This window comes from Haliotis rubra, unplaced genomic scaffold (genome assembly GCF_003918875.1).
Source record: "Haliotis rubra isolate DU_JTF1 unplaced genomic scaffold, ASM391887v1 Scf120, whole genome shotgun sequence".
NCBI lineage: Eukaryota > Metazoa > Mollusca > Gastropoda > Lepetellida > Haliotidae > Haliotis > Haliotis rubra.
Genome location: NW_025765115.1, coordinates 1,490,740 through 1,507,741, shown reverse-complemented (window position 1 = coordinate 1,507,741; position 17,002 = coordinate 1,490,740).

Sequence of the window (17,002 nt, the reverse complement as noted above, 5' to 3'; positions counted from 1 at the left end):
CTTTAATTTAACTCTACACCTTCCATGATCGACTTAATCTACGATGTGTAACTGCAACGTTCGTTCAGCATCAACTGACCTAAGTGTGCGTCTACCCAAATCAGTGAGAGAGTGGGGCCATGCGGGGAATCGAACCCGGGGTTTCGGCGTGACGAGCGAACGCTTTAACCACTAGGCTATCCCACCGCCCCTTACCCAAATCAAGTTTCCTCCGTAGCCCGACCCATATGATCGTGTTGATAGCGTCAGTGTTGGGTTGAATGTGGTAGAGAGTGTGGATTACACTTTAGGGGTCTATCCTTATCCCTTTGCCGGGTGAATGCATCTTTATATAATCCTTATTGTCCCCTGTCACGAGTCTGGAAGGGATATGGAATTGGTATGTCCTATTATCCGCTTCGCCCTCCGTCAAAACACAGACGGGGCATAACTAGGCTATATTTATTATATCAAAAATTGCGTATCTGCCTAGTACAGGATCTTGTGTCGTTTTGGATGAAAAAAATTCAATATGGATCAAATAATCCGGGTTTGTTTCCAAAGTGTAACATTAAAAAAATCAACTTGAACATTGCATTTCAGAATTTTCGATTCGTCTATTTTCTCGGTTTCCATGTCAATACATTTAAATCAAATTCAAAGTAGAGAAGTATATATATCTAGTCACGAATCATTGTAATTCGACATATACCGCTCAAATGATCATTTGGTGATTTTCATATTTCTCCAGGGCGGTGGGGCAGCCTAGTTGTTAAAGTGTTCGCTCGTCACGCCGATTCCTCACATGGGTACAATGCGTGAAGCCCATTTCAAGTGCCCCCGCCTTGATATTACCGGTATATTGCTAAAAGCGGCGTAAACCCCAACTCACTCACTCATATTTCTTCATTTTCTGTCTTACATTTGCATTTGTAATTCCCATGTCAAGAAGGGAAGTGGGAAGCCATGCGATCATTTTTCATATGTTATTATATTATTATGTTATATTGTTGGGATATTGCTCACTCCAAACTCTATTCTGATTTTACCCCTGATCTATTCATTGTCTCACTAGTCTACCGTCAAGACTATAAGTACCAGCCAGCCTAGCAGTATACCGATCAGTCTTGGGTTCAGTGTCATGTATTCTAAAGGCGGTCTCTTACACTCAGTGACACATCAAGGCGGGGGTATACGAGACACCGAGTCTTTGAATGACTTACTCTCTCTTTCATACGAAAATAGTATGAAAGTCGATGGAAAGAATATCATATGATTATGATAATGAAAGTCCTGGCCGGGTCGCATGTACGTTATCAGCACAATGTTCCGGCCCGTTAAAGGGTCTGTGGGTTGTCTTTATGACTATCTTAATGCCACGGGCAGTAACACTGATTGTCTGTACTGGCCCAAAACTGCTTCTTTTCAGGGCCGAAATTGTTTGGTCCCGATTTGCCCAATTCTAGATGTGCTCGAAATTAGTATTGTTCCAACAAGGTGCTGATCCCAACGGTATCTACATTTTTTCACTCAAGGATTTAAGCGTGTACTATTATATGTGTGGTATTTTGCATGTGAAATGCTGAGTGAGTGAGTTTGTTTTACGCCGTATTTAGCGATATTCCGGTGGTATCACAGTGGGGGACATTAGAAATGTATCATATCGTATCTAAGAGAGGAATCAGATCTAGGTGTTCCGTGCTTTAAACTCTTTTCTACAGGGTATTGATACTTTGACAGTAGTGTTCTGTTTCTGTCGCTATGTTACTGGAGGCGTAATTTGCATAAGCCGTATGATGCGTGATATTACTCAAATATTTTCCGAAGTCACAAACAGCTGTGAAATGAAATATTTGAAGTGTGTAATGTTCTGAAAGTGGTTGATGTAAACAAATCATTAAGCTCGTGCAGTCCCTCAAAGTTTCTGTGAAGCTCCGGGTTAGAATTGATCTTCAGCAACCCATGGTTGTCGTAAAAGGCGACTAACGGGATCGGGTGGTAAGGCTCGCTGACTTGGTTGACACATGTCATTGTATCCCAATTGCGTAGATCGATGCTCATGCTGTCGATCATGGGATTGTCTGGTCCAGACTCGATGATTTACAGACCGCCGCCACATAGCTGGAATATTGCTGAGTGCGGCGTTTTATAACAAAGCAACGAACTACCAACTGAAATACTTTAAAATCCTTTGTATTCTGCTACTTCCAGTTAGTATGTGTTATATCTCTTCATTAAGTACCAAGCAGCGATAGCTGAGTGCGGCGTTAAACACCAACCAACCAATCAAACTGAATGAACATTTGAATAAAATATTGATAAAATAAATCGCAAAAGTCAATCCACATACACAATGAATACTTGTTTTAACCAGTTTGCGTAAGATAAGTTAAATTTACACTTCGGTCGCATGATACCCGCCCCGTTGATGTTAGTTGCCAGGTGATGACTTGCATATTCAGAAACGAGGCGTTTGTCTACAGGAGCTCTTCATGTTGGTGTGTTTAGGTTGAATGCATCCATTTGATATATTGTGGGGCTAATACACCGACGTGTCAGCGTTCTGCATCTCAGTCCAAGCACAGTGTTTGTTGTCGATAGACAACCGACCGTTACTTTGGGTGGGGCGATATTACTTGCAAGGCCTACACTTAAGGGCTATACAAAAGCATTTATGAACATATGCATTGTCAGTAAATTACTGTTTAAGTCCTTATTGCACAATATCTAAAGCATTAGTATCCTTAGGTGCAGGGAATATGATATATTTATTATTAGACCAATGTCATTATTTATTATTAGACCAATGTCAAACGTAGAAACAGTGAAATATTGACAACGATAATAGTTTGTGGATATTTCCTAAATATTGTATCTTGACATCTTTTTTATACCAAAGGGTGGCCAGTAATTACCATTTTTAACTGCAAGTTGACTGGATTTTCTAAGTTTAATTTCAAACCCGTAAAAGCTGTTTGATTAATGTAAAATTGTCAAGATCCAGTGATAGATTTCTTATTCCTTAACAATGGGGCAGAGTCATCACAAAAAAAACACCCTTCATTTCTTTATTGTCAAATATTAGTCCATTAATTTCTTTTTCACTTCGGACTTTACTGTTTATTAATTCAGCACATCTAATACACAAATGTGGACTTAACTGAAATCCTTGTTTTGTGCCTCGGCTATTAGAAAAACAATTTGTAGAATTTTCTTTATTCATAACACAGGAGGATATATTTGTGAAACAAAGCTAAACATAACTTATAAATTTCTGAGGAAAATCCAAATTTCCTTAAGGAAATTTCTGAAAATGTGGATACCAAAGAATCAAACGCCATTTCAAAATCAAGAAAAATCATAATATGATTCAGTAATATCAGATATAAGTCAGATGTATATTCCAAACCTGTCTGCGACTCATGAATTAAATTATTTATAATCAACTTGAGTCTGTCTATTTTTGTAGTCAGTGTTAAGTAAAGTTATTGGCCTCCAATTCTTTAATAATTTTCCATTTTTATTTGGATTTTCAATCAGAGTAATCACTCCTCTTCTTTGAGAAATACTCAAACAGCCTTGCACTATTGAATGATAAATTGAGGATTTGTAAAATAAATTTATATCAGTCCAAAATTCCGAAGTGAGTCCATCAGAACCTGGGAACTTGTTAGACTTCATTTGTTTAAGTGCTTCAAATAGTTCATTTTCTGTAATGTCATTTTCAAAAACAAATTTATCAATATCACTAAGTTGTTGCAAATCATTATCAAAATAGGTATCAACATCTTCACATGAACTGTTTGTTTTGCTTTTTATAGATGGGAATAAAAGTTTTGAATTTCTTCAAGTATCTCATTTTCTCCAGAAACAGTTTGCCCATTTTCAGTCCATCATGTAACATAAACACTGTTCAAAGCGCCGTTAAAATCCATCTCACTCACTCATTCCCAAACCACTTTCTGGTAGAACAGCCAGGTGTGCGAGTTGCCCGTTTGAAATTGACATGGCTTGTTGATTACCTGGCTGTTCTACCAGCAAGTGGTCACCCATCGTAAAAACTAGTGGTAAATAACAGCAAAATAATGATCGTTTGTTAAAAAACTTAATTCTTTATTCGGGTGTCCAAAATTATGAGACAAATCATCAGAGTTGGTCTGTCGATTTCATGTGACTGTGCAAAATTTGGTTTTGTTACAATAATTAAATTTGAATTAGTGAGCAATTCATCGGTCTTTGAACTTTAGACCCGTGAAGGTCCGGGTAAGAATATTGATCTTCAGTAACCGATGCTTGTCGTACGAGGCTACTAACGGGATCGGACGGTCAGGTTGGTTGACACATGTCATCGGTTCCCAATTGCGCAGATCGATGCTCATGCTGTTGATCACTGGATTGTCTGGTCCAGACTCGATTATTTACATACCGCCGCCATATAGTTGGAATATTGCTGAGTGCGGAGTAAAACTAAACTCACTCACTCACTCTTTGAACTCTGAGATGTAAAAAAATCCTCATAAAACACCTGAGCATCGTAGACACCATGTCTTTGAACAGTAATTTCCAAAATTGCATCTCCAGCATTATAAACACTGTAACGCCAGTCTTCACTGAGTCAAGTAGTGAACTAATAAATTCCTCTCCACAGATTGCGTTTTACAAATTTTTGAATTTGTTTATGGATAAACAGACATAATCAAATTTATCGACATCAGTTTTCAATTACATAAAAAATAGGTTTGTATCTAATCTTGGATGCAACCGTTTTGCCAATTGTAGTTCTCCGTAGGCCAGCAGACCGTCCTCGTTTCTGGATGGGGCCAAGGTAAGTCGGTGTTACAGTACATATTTAATACTTGACAAAGGTTTTAATTGAAAACTCCGCCTGCAGTACCTGATCACCTATCCGTTCCTAAGGTCCTCTCCCAGATAAAAAAACCCACTACCGTTATATATGTGAACTGTTTTATAACTGTTTTGTTTCGGGTCAGTGACAACATTGATACGAAGCACAGACAGAGAAACACCCAATGTATGGGATGGGCAAGTTTAGGCTTGAAAAGACAAGCAAAAAGAAACTTACATTTATTTGCCTATACATTTCAAGAGCTAAAATTATTTGTATGTGTGCACGTACATCTATTGTTCGTCGCTACGAGTACATTCAATAGGAATGTTTAAACACCCTCTGAACCGGATCTGTATGTCTTCTACTCCATATAGCCATGTTATTTTTTACCATTTTTGTCAAGTTGTTAAGTCGATTAAAATATGTAGATTAAAGAATAGATAAAAGAAGCTGCTTGGCAGAATGCCATGTTCATTGTGCTGTATCATACAAAGTTCTATACGGTTAAACACAGAACGTCTGTTTGTCTGTCTGTCTGTCTGTCTGTCTGTCTGTCTGTCTGTTGTTTGTTGTTTGTTTGTTTGTTTGTTTGTTTGTTTGTTTGTTTGTTTGTTTGTTTGTTTTGTAACGTCGCACTCAATAATATTCCAGCTACTTGACGACTGTATTTAACTTATCGAGCCTGGACCAAACAATCCAGTGACTGACGTCACCTGCATCGATCTTCGAAATTATGATGACATGCATCAACCAAGTCAGCGAGCCTGACCACCCGGTCCCGTTAGTCGTCTCTTACGACAAGCATGGGTTACTGAAGGCTAATTCTAACCCGGATATTCACGGGTCTCCAGACGGATAACATTCAGAGTGATACATTCTGGACAACTAACTATTGCTTCAACACAACTATTTGAACTAATCGTAACACAGACAATGTAGTGCCATCACAACATCACCTAAAATGTAGATGTTTCTGTGCGAATTCACATTTTACTACATGTACAGTCAACTTGGCTTCATTGAGTTCTCTAGAAGGCAGGCATCCCCTTCAGGTGTTTGTCTCACTCCATGGAATGACTGATGACATCAGTAACGTAGGCTTCGGCACCCTCCAAGATGGGTTGCAATGCTATTTATGAGGCCGTCGAAGGTGGCTGAAGCTACAAATGGCATGACTTTGCATTAATAAAGTTGTTGGCTGGTAGTCTGACTGCTGACTTGGTTGGCACATGTAATTGCTTCCCAACTGCGTAGATCGATGGCCATGCTGTTGATCACTGCAATATATGGTCCAGCCTCGATTATTTACAGGCCGTCGCCATATACTATGATGTAGCCGGATCTTCACTAGTCGTTGATAAAGTCCACCAGGACTTAAAAACGCAGAAACCCGCTTGGCGCGCCCAGTCGATGAAATCTGCGAGTACCTTATTATTAGGTCGAACTTGCTGACGTACCTTTTTGACAAATTCTGTTGATGCAGTGATCATTCTTGGTATTCGGTAAAAGTCAGTCTTAGAATTCACGTGTTTTTATTCTGTATAGCGTATGTAACTAACATAGGGTGTCGACACAAGAATGCAAGGTGAACTCCAATTACTTACTTTGTTCAAAGATACCATTGTCAAGCATGAAATTATGTATTTACACTCCATAAAACATTTGATAAAGGCCCCGGGATGTGTGTGGGCGTTAACAAGGGGTGTGGTGTAGGCAGAATGAGTTTAATAATGGAACTAGTCTATAACTCCGTTCATACAGACGGTTCAAGAACCATGACGTGGAAGCAGAATGGTATGGTCCTTCCACATTGCCTGTAGACAAAAGGAGTACAGTGTTCATGTTACCGACGAATTGTATGGATAACTTACTGAAGTAAAACTATGCTGAGTCACGTATATTTCGCTTTTCATGTCCGACATCATCTTTATCTCCCTGCATGGCGTCATAATGTTTTCACTATGGGCGCAGCTTCTATGCAAAAGGTCAGCATGATGAGACCGGCTAATGTTCTGCTCACAATGTACATGACTCTGAATGTATTTCCGACTTTAGGCATCAATTCACACAAGACTATTTCCATCTACGTGACATATTTATATTTTATATCAATATATTTCCTCGTTGAAGCAAAATAGACTTACCAACATCTTAACATGTGCATTATTAAACCAACCAACTGTAACTACACCCAACCCTTTCAATTCAGATCAAACCAGATTGTATACGTGACATTCAGTCAACCACTGTTGGGAGATGTAACATTACAAAAGAACCTCAGCCCAATGACTCTCGTAAATCTACGTTAAGGTCTGGGAGTTAAGGTCCCTTTGCAGAACGGCCCTGAGCCCCGAATCAAAAGCGTTCGTAACATTACGACCTGTCGTAACTCTTTGGCTCATTAGTTTATCATTGGCTTACGAATGACGTAGTACTACGAACGTTCTGTTGATCGGGGCCCTGCTGTGCTACCGATCCTAACGTTGAGACGGTCGTACCTCACATACGTTAACATAAGTCTCGAAGACAATCGAAGCATTAAGGTGGCTTTGTGGACCTGGACCCAACTGTTACACCTGGGTGTATACTCAACGTGGATTCCGTAGTTACGCGCTCCCCACAGCCAGTAACACACAGTTAATGCCATTAGACTGCAATTCACACGGCATGTCGATAGAGATGTTTCTCCATCACTTCCACGCGAGTAAGCAGTGATGCTATCGTGCGTGAATCATGTTTATCACGCATGGATGACGGTCATGCCAGAACAATAGGCTCGTAGCCTTTACCTCTTTTTATTACCCACGGATCGCAGGTAGGGCCTGTTGTAATAACAGACAAACTGATAAACAAGAACATCTTACAAGAACGAAGCATGCATCGTACTATCACAAGCATGCATCGTACTAATGCTGGCAACTTTACGTACTGAAATATTTGAAGGGTAATCTTACAAAGAGAACGCACTCACTAACGGGGTTTTCTGCACATCAAGTGAATAAATGTGAGGGTTACTGTGAACCGATTGGGAGTGTATGCTACTGACTGGGTGGGTAAAGTTGATAAATATATTTGAAGTCAGGAGAGAGAGAGGCTCGTTATGGTATGGGCGATGAGGAACCTTCAGTTTATACACACGCGCGGACGCTCGCTCGCACGCACGCATGCACGCACCGGGATATAGCTGCATCACATTCTAAAATTTATATGTTAATGTGAACCCCTCCTTTTATAAGACGTGAGTTTGTTTTGGAGTTGGAAAAGAGTATTGATGCTCAAATAGACTTGCGGGTCTCTGGTGAAAAGTTTTTTGTGTTTAGATAATAATGGCAGTGGGGTAGCCTAGTGGTTAAAGCGTTCGCTCGTCACGCCGAAGACCCGGGTTCGATTCCCCACATTTGTACAATGTGTGAAGCCATTATACTGGTGTCCTCCGCCGTTATGTTGCTGGAATATTTCTAAAAGTGGCGTAAAACTAAATTCACTTACTGATTTTGTATACGCGTGCCAATCATTCCGTACCAATCAATCGTCGGGTCAGGGCCAGGCGTGTTAAATTGCATATCGATTCATTGTCAGAGTTTGATACCGTGAAATATCCAGTTCAAGTGTTCTGTCGTAACTGCGTTCGGGCGTCAGTACACCCTACTAATCGTATTGCCGTTCCATGTTGTCATGGGGCATGGGCGGATCCAGGAATTTTTAAAGCGGGGTGGGGTGGGGGTGGGGGTCGAACCCCTGAACACCCCACCCCACCCACCCCCATTGGCTCCGCCAACGCAAACAAAATCTTAAATGTGGTCTTAAGTCATTTTCGGGTGGGGGTGGGGGTGGGGCAACCAACCACCACCCACCCCGATCCGCCAATGTGGGGAATATAAGCTCGGACTCGACACCCACATGGTCCGTCGAGGGTCGCTAAGTCAAGGAGTGACGGGGCGGGCGACCGTGAATCCCCTAACTAGCCACATCACATTCATACACATATGCACGGTTAGTCAACATGAACAAAAGAAGGATGAATAAACGTGTATTCATCTGAGCTAAGGCTCAGAATATGAACAGAAAGTGCTAGACTTGGCGTGTTACGGAATATCTTAAGGACCATGGAATGGGTCACGTAACAGCCTGTGACACGTTGGAAAGCTGCCTTTTAACTAAGACAGTTGCAAGAATATCTTTTGAAAACTATACGTCGAACTGGAGTGAGAAAAATCAATGCTAATCCTGATATAGCTGGAATATTGCTGAGTGCAGCGTAAAACTAAACTCACTCACCCATTTATACAATGATTAACGCAACACCAGGTTCTATAATCACATAGGTTTACTCAACCCCTCTCTTCATTACATGGTGACTCGGGCTGGACAGGACAGGCTCTATACCAAGTGTTGAACTGCAACGATCGCGATGTGGACTATCTGCTGAAAACCGCTCATCTTTGCCCGTGTCGACGGTGTCTTCAAGTTAAGGTGTTCGAGCCTGCTCCGCCCTTGTCACATGTCACGATACAACATTTCTGATTCGTTCAAAGTTCCGTCATTCCAGGGTCTCGTGTTTTACCTCATGATCGGAGAATTACTGTAAGCTACTCATTCACCGTTAACTAATACTTTGACCCGTGAAGATCCGGGTTAGAGTTGATCATCAGTAACCCATATGGTTGTCGTAAGAGGCGACTAACGGGATCGGGTGGGTCAAGCTCGCTGACTTGATTGACACATGCATCCCATTTGCGTAGATCGGTGCTCATGATGTTGATCACTGGATTGTCTGGTCCAGACTCGATTATTTAAAGACCGTCGCCATATAGCTGAAATATTGCTGAGTGCGTCGTTAAACAAGTAACCAACTAACTAATACTCAAAAACCATTTTGCATTCTGCTACTCCCAGTTATTATGTTCTATATCTCTTCGTTTGATTTATTACCTAGCAGCGATAGCATCCATTCTATCTCGAAAGAGACGCAATTCTTAACAATGGGTTTGTTATACTTTTCTTGCTTAGAAGGAACATGGTCTTACCCTATAATAGTACACTTCAAAAACCACGATAACTCATATAAGTCGAAGCCCTTGCACAAGATCAGTGAACGACCTCCCAAGGGGAGATAACTCTTAGTAAAAGACTACATCGCCGGAAGGAGTTACATCACATGTGACACGCCCTTCCAAATACACCCGTGAACTCAGTATCTTGAACACGCACGTGATATATCCACATGCACGGCTTAACGAAATACAATTGTTGATAGGGTTCAGGTTCACGGTACATGTAATGATAGGATTGTAGTGTATTGTTGAAGATTAAATACATTCTGCATGACTGCCTGTCTTTGGTGAATGGGCATAGGCATGTTTACTTGGGTTATTCCGGTAGGCTACACACGAGCCGATTACTTCCAGCTTCAGTTGGCCGAGCTCAGCAGCGCCACTAGACTTGCACAAGTCTCTAAGGTAATATGTAATAGTTTAAATGCTAATATAAAAGAGATTTAAATGTCCCTCTAACAGACTGGGGTCCTTATTGCAGTGCACTTTCCACTTATCTAGACATGCCTCTTTGAAGGATAGAATTACTAGTCTATACATCCATGGGCTTAGCCTTCAGTACAGCCTTGGAGCAAGCCTACAGCGCCTTCACGAGCAGGTCCCATTAACGTCGTGTTTTGATTTAGGTGTAATTGAATTGTGGAACTGCGCTAGATTTTCATTTTAAGGATTGGTTTACAGCGGATAAATAACCTTCTGACGCCTTGACTGCAGCGTTAGGCTATAAGCCGAGTCACATATTCTTTAAACATCACGATCCCTTGATACAGTCGGTGTCAGTTTCTCCAGCCACGTCATCGTGGAGATGTGTCCTAAGAAGCTGTGCCCAAACGTGGTTGTTTATCTCAACACAGGGACACATAAATAACGCAGATGAAGCTGGAAGTGTGTCTCGTACATCATCTCAAAAACTACATTCTCAAAATATATTTTCCTTGTTCTTATTCATAAAATACGCGTCGACTGCAAAAGCAATAATTTTGTGTAGCCCATGAACGCTGAACCATATGAAATACATTCTCGCGTACACCCACGTACTTTGTCTGTGTGGAACCGGTCCTACCGAATTATTCTTATATGCATGCTCTTAGACCTGTTATCTTAAAGGTATCGTGTTACGAAAACAATAAATCAAATTGATAAACATTGTGTCATGATCCGATAAATATGCAAATGAGGTACCCGACACAAGTACATATTTAATCAGATTTAGTAAGCTTTGAGCATCTGAACAAAGCTCATTAAACGGTTACCGGAGGTGTGTGTGGGTGTTTGGGTACACAAACATCGCTTCCAAACATTTGGCACTGTATGATCAAGTCAGCATGGTATTGTACACAGTTTGTAGTCGTACCTCAGCAATAGACATTATGTCTTAAATATCTATTATCTTAAAATTGTTTTTTATATATACTGTATATAATAGAAATAGTGTTGCACCCTTTGTTTCTGAAGCGTAAATATTATATTCATGTATCAGTGAGTGAATTTAGTTTTACGCCGCTTTTAGCAATATTCCAGCAACATCACGGCGGGGGACACCAGAAATGGGCTTCACACATTGTACCCATGTGGAGAATCGAACCCGGGTCTTCGGCGTGACGAGCGAACGCTTTAACCACTAGGCTACCCCAACGCCCCGCATGCATGTATCAGGAATATAAAGCCAGATCGTCGCATAACTTACCGACTGTTTTGTTATTCCTGAAATGTTTACAACACACGATGGATGAGAGAGAGGAAAGCCTAAAGAGATGGAGGTTTGGGACGTTTATCCTATTCGGTGATTCACCCTGCACGGGTGTGGGTCTGGAAACATAAATTTAGGATTCGAACACCCGATTGGGTATCTCTCGGCCACGCATATGGTACACAACCCCATGCACGGTGAATTTAGGCACTCAGACGACTCCCGTAGCCCCGCCCCATCTATTGCAAAGTAGATATTACGTCATGTAATAAGTTAGTGGGGACTATGTCTGGGGTGTCCTCCCATTACGCAGACAGCCAGTTCGCAGACACCTTAAAACAACAACATTTACGGTTCAGTGAACAGATTATCTACTACCTGTTACCTGCACATTATATTGGAATAGTCCAAATAAAAACACAGGAACAAACTGAAGCTATATTATTTATTTTGAAAGATGGATGAAAAGACAGTAATTTGAACAGTTTATTTTCATAAACATTTCTAGTCTAACGGGAGTCGTCATCATCATATTGAAAAAATTAGCTTCTCTATTAGAAATTACGACACTGTTGTATCATATAAATCAAATAAAGACAAATGTGAACCTAAATATTATTCATATGGAATAAAGAAGTTATATGTTTTGCACACAATATTAAGATATATGACGAGTGCACTTGAGTACGATTTATTTAGAATAATTTTTTTTTAAATTACGCATTATGTCAATGTGGCCATGGATGTGAGAATGTTTTTCATTACTTCCTTGAATGTCCATTGTATACTACGTTATACTCAAAGACATAAACTGTTACAATCTTAAGAAAGTATTGCTAAAATTAGAACACTGATTGGTATTAATCGTATCTTACATGGCAATGCAGGTGTCTCATTTACTACAAATCAGAATGTTTTCAAATATGTACATATCTATATCTCTCCAACAAAACGTTTTCTCAATTAACTTCTGTTGTACATATGCTATTATTGGGAGGGGGCTTTTCTATCAATAAACACAATATAACCTCTCAGTGACAAACCTGTTTTTATATTCGATAGTAATTGATAGTAAAATCAATTTTGAGAAGAGATATCATTTATCATTTAATCGCAACAAAGTTCTATTTACCCACAATCAAACTTCTCAGTAACGAACTTGTTTCAGGCTCACCCTGCTCTACTCACAAGACAGTGGATTGTTCCATTATACCCGTAGGTGTTACCCTAATTAACCTTCTAGTTCAGTGTCTGCCAATTGGGTGTCTGTCAAATGGGTGTCTGTCAAATGGGAGATAACCATGTCTGGAGTTTATGCCTTCGGTTTGATCATTGGTCGTATGTCTGGTGAGGTATGGTCGTGTGGTGGGGTGTGGTCGGCTCTTGTGGTGCGATGTTGTGTGGTGTGGTGTGGTGGGCTCTTGTTATACGATGTTATGTGGTGTGGTGTGGTGGGCTCTTGTTATACGATGTTATGTGGTGTGGTGTGGTGGGCTCTAGTTATACGATGTTATGTTATGTGGTGTGGTGTAGTGCGATATTGTTTTGCGTTGTGGTGTGGTGGGCTCTTGTGCTGCGGTGGTGCGATGTTATGTGGTGTGGTGGGTGTGGTGTAGTGCAATATTGTGTGGTGTGGTGGGTGGGTGTGGTGTAGTGCGATATTGTGTGGTGTGGTGTAGTGCGATATTGTTTTGCGTTGTGGTGTGGTGTGGTGGGCTCTTGTTATACGATGTTATGTGGTGTGGTGTGGTGGGCTCTAGTTATACGATGTTATGTTATGTGGTGTGGTGTGGTGTAGTTTGATCTTGTTTTGCGTTGTGGTGTGGTGGGCTCTTGTGCTGCGGTGGTGCGATGTTATGTGGTGTGGTGGGTGTGGTGTGGTGGGTGTGGTGTAGTGCGATATTGTGTGGTATGGTGGGCACTTGTGGTGTAGTATGATGTGGTGTGGTCGTTTGGCGTGAAGTGGTATGGTGTGTTGGGCTCTTGTGGTGGTGTGTGATGTGGAGTCATTTATGTGCAGTGCGGTGTGCTCTTCTGGTGTGGTCGTGTGGCGTTAAGTGGTATGGTGTGGTCGTGTGGTGTTAAGTGGTGTGGTGTGGTCGTGTGGTGTTAAGGTGGTGTGGTGCGATGTTGTGTGGTCGTGTGGTGTTAAGTACTGTGGTGTGGTATGGTGTGGTCGAGTGGTGTTAAGTGGTGTGGTGCGGTATGGTGTGGTCATGTGGCGTTAAGTGGTGTGGTGAGGTATGGTTTGGTCGTGTGGTGTTAAGTGATGTGGTGCGATGTTGTGTGGTCGTGTGGCGTTAAGAGGTGCGGTATGGTATGGTCGTGTGGCGTCAAATGGTGTGGTGCGGTATGGTGTGGTCGTGTTGTGTTGTGTGGTGTGGTCGTGTGGCGTTAAGCGGTGTGGTGTGGTCGTGTGGCGTTAAGTGGTGTTGTGTGGCCGTGTGGCATTAAGTGGTGTTGTGTGGTCGTGTTGCGTTAAGTGGTGTTGTGCGGAATGGTGTGGTCGTGTGGCGTTAAGTGGTGTGGTGCGGTATGGTGTGGTCGTGTGACGTTTTGTGGTGTGGTGCGGTATGGTGTGGTCGTGGGGCGTTAAGAGGTGTGGTGTGGTGCGGTATGGTTTGGTGTGGTGTGGTGCGATGTTGTGTGGTGTGGTGTGGAGTGGGTGCTATAAGTTTTCACGTCTCCATACATCCAGACCGATCATATGATGTCAGTGTCAAGCGGATACTTTCTCTCCTTCAGACGGATTAGAACTGATTTAACTTAGAGTCTAAGCAGCTTTGGATTAAAATTATTACAATCAAGACTGAAACTGATAACTGATATCTGTTTGTCAATCTTTGTCCACAGGTCACAGGTGGGTCCGATGGGGGCGCCATGCGAGGCCGACATATATAATAGACATGCAGGGAGGTGCGCCAGGCCGAATTGCCGGTGTCCTTTGAAGTAATTCACGAGAATTATCATTGTTTTGACAGTATGGGGTCGGGCCGTCTCACCATTACAGTGAATTTAGTTCATGACGAGTTCACCACTTACTGAATACATTGTGTTTGAGTTTGAGGTCACCACTTAAGTTTATAAAACAAGTTCACCACTTATTGAATTTACTTTGGAAAGTGTTTGAGTTCACCATTTTAACTAATGCTTATTAGTGAACATTTTCCCCAAGAGTATAAATAAAAGAATGATACATTTACTAAACCATGCATTTGCAGTCTTGGCTCACGCACAGATAGATCTTCAGTTTATTCAGTCCCACCGTGGATGAAGAATATTTGTGCATATATTAGTCCTCCCCGGGCCCGATAGACACAACCGCTCACGGTGTCAGCATGGCGTAGGTACAAGTCACACAAGCAAAGCAGTGAAATTGTTACAAATATTCCAGAGGAGATATAGGTCTGAGATAAACGACGCATTTTTGTCTAGAATGTGAAAGAAACCCCAATTCTTTACTATGTTCCCAAACAGCTGTAAAATACTACCCCTTTTTACGTTATTCGAAATACCGGTTGAGTTTCACTATTTCAGTTATGCTCATCTTGTATCAAATTCAGGTTTCAAAAGAAATTCGGTTACTGGATCGTGAGAATATCGTGATTGCCGATAAGATTATATTTCTTTCTCTCACAGAATACCGCACATTCGTGAACCCGGCGAATGAAGCCGCCGTGTCGCGGGCCACATATTAAAGGTATATACAGTACAACACAACATAAGCACAAGAACGAAGAATATTGCTATCGTAGAAGTATCTAGTGCGTACATTCAAGCATCTCCATAGACGTAGCTGGTACGTACATTCAAGCATCTCCATAGACGTAGCTGGTACGTACATTCAAGCATCTCCATAGACGTAGCTGGTGCGTACATTCAAGCATCTCCATAGACGTAGCTGGTGCGTACATTCAAGCATCTCCATAGACGTAGCTGGTGCGTACATTCAAGCATCTCCATAGACGTAGCTGGTGCGTACATTCAAACATCTCCATAGACGTAGCTGGTGCGTACATTCAAGCATCTCCATAGACGTAGCTGGTGCGTACATTCAAACATCTCCATAGACGTAGCTGGTGCGTACATTCAAGCATCTCCATAGACGTAACTGGTGCGTACATTCAAGATTCTCCATAGACGTAGCTGGTGCGTGCATTCACGTATCTGTATAGAAGTGGCTGGTGCCTACATTCACGTACCTATATAGAAGTAGCTGGTGCGTGCATTCACACATCTCTATAGAAGCAGCTGGTGGGTACATTCACGTATCTATATAGACGTAGCTGGTGTGTGCATTCACGTATCTATATAGACGTAGCTGGTGCCTACATTCACGTATCTATATAGACGTAGCTGGTGCCTACATTCACGTATCTATATAGACGTCGCTGGTGCCTACATTCACGTATCTATATAGACGTAGCTGGTGCCTACATTCACGTATCTATATAGACGTAGCTGGTGCCTACATTCACGTATCTATATAGACGTAGCTGGTGCCTACATTCACGTATCTATATAGAAATAGCTTGTGCCTACATTCACGTATCTATATAGACGTAGCTGGTGTGTGCATTCACGTATCTATATAGACGTAGCTGGTGCCTACATTCACGTATCTATATAGACGTAGCTGGTGCCTACATTCACGTATCTATATAGACGTAGCTGGTGCCTACATTCACGTATCTATATAGACGTAGCTGGTGCCTACATTCACGTATCTATATAGACGTAGCTGGTTCCTATATTCACGTATCTATATAGACGTAGCTGGTGCCTACATTCACGTATCTATATAGACGTAGCTGGTGCCTACATTCACGTATCTATATAGACGTAGCTGGTGCGTACATTCACGTATCTATATAGAAGTAGCTGGTGCGTACATTCACGTATCTATATAGACGTAGCTGGTGTGTACATTCACGTATCTATATAGACGTAGCTGGTGCCTACATTCACGTATCTATATAGACGTAGCTGGTGCCTACATTCACGTATCTATATAGACGTCGCTGGTGCCTACATTCACGTATCTATATAGACGTAGCTGGTGCCTACATTCACGTATCTATATAGACGTAGCTGGTCCCTACATTCACGTATCTATATAGACGTAGCTGGTGCCTACATTCACGTATCTATATAGACGTAGCTGGTGCCTACATTCACGTTCCTATATAGAAGTAGCTTGTGCCTACATTCACGTATGTATATAGACGTAGCTGGTGCCTACATTCACGTATCTATATAGACGTAGCTGGTGCCTACATTCACGTATCTATATAGACGTAGCTGGTGCCTACATTCACGTATCTATATAGACGTAGCTGGTGCCTACATTCACGCATCTATATAGACGTAGCTGGTGCCTACATTCACGTATCTCTATAGACGTAACTGGTGGGTATATTCACGTATCTA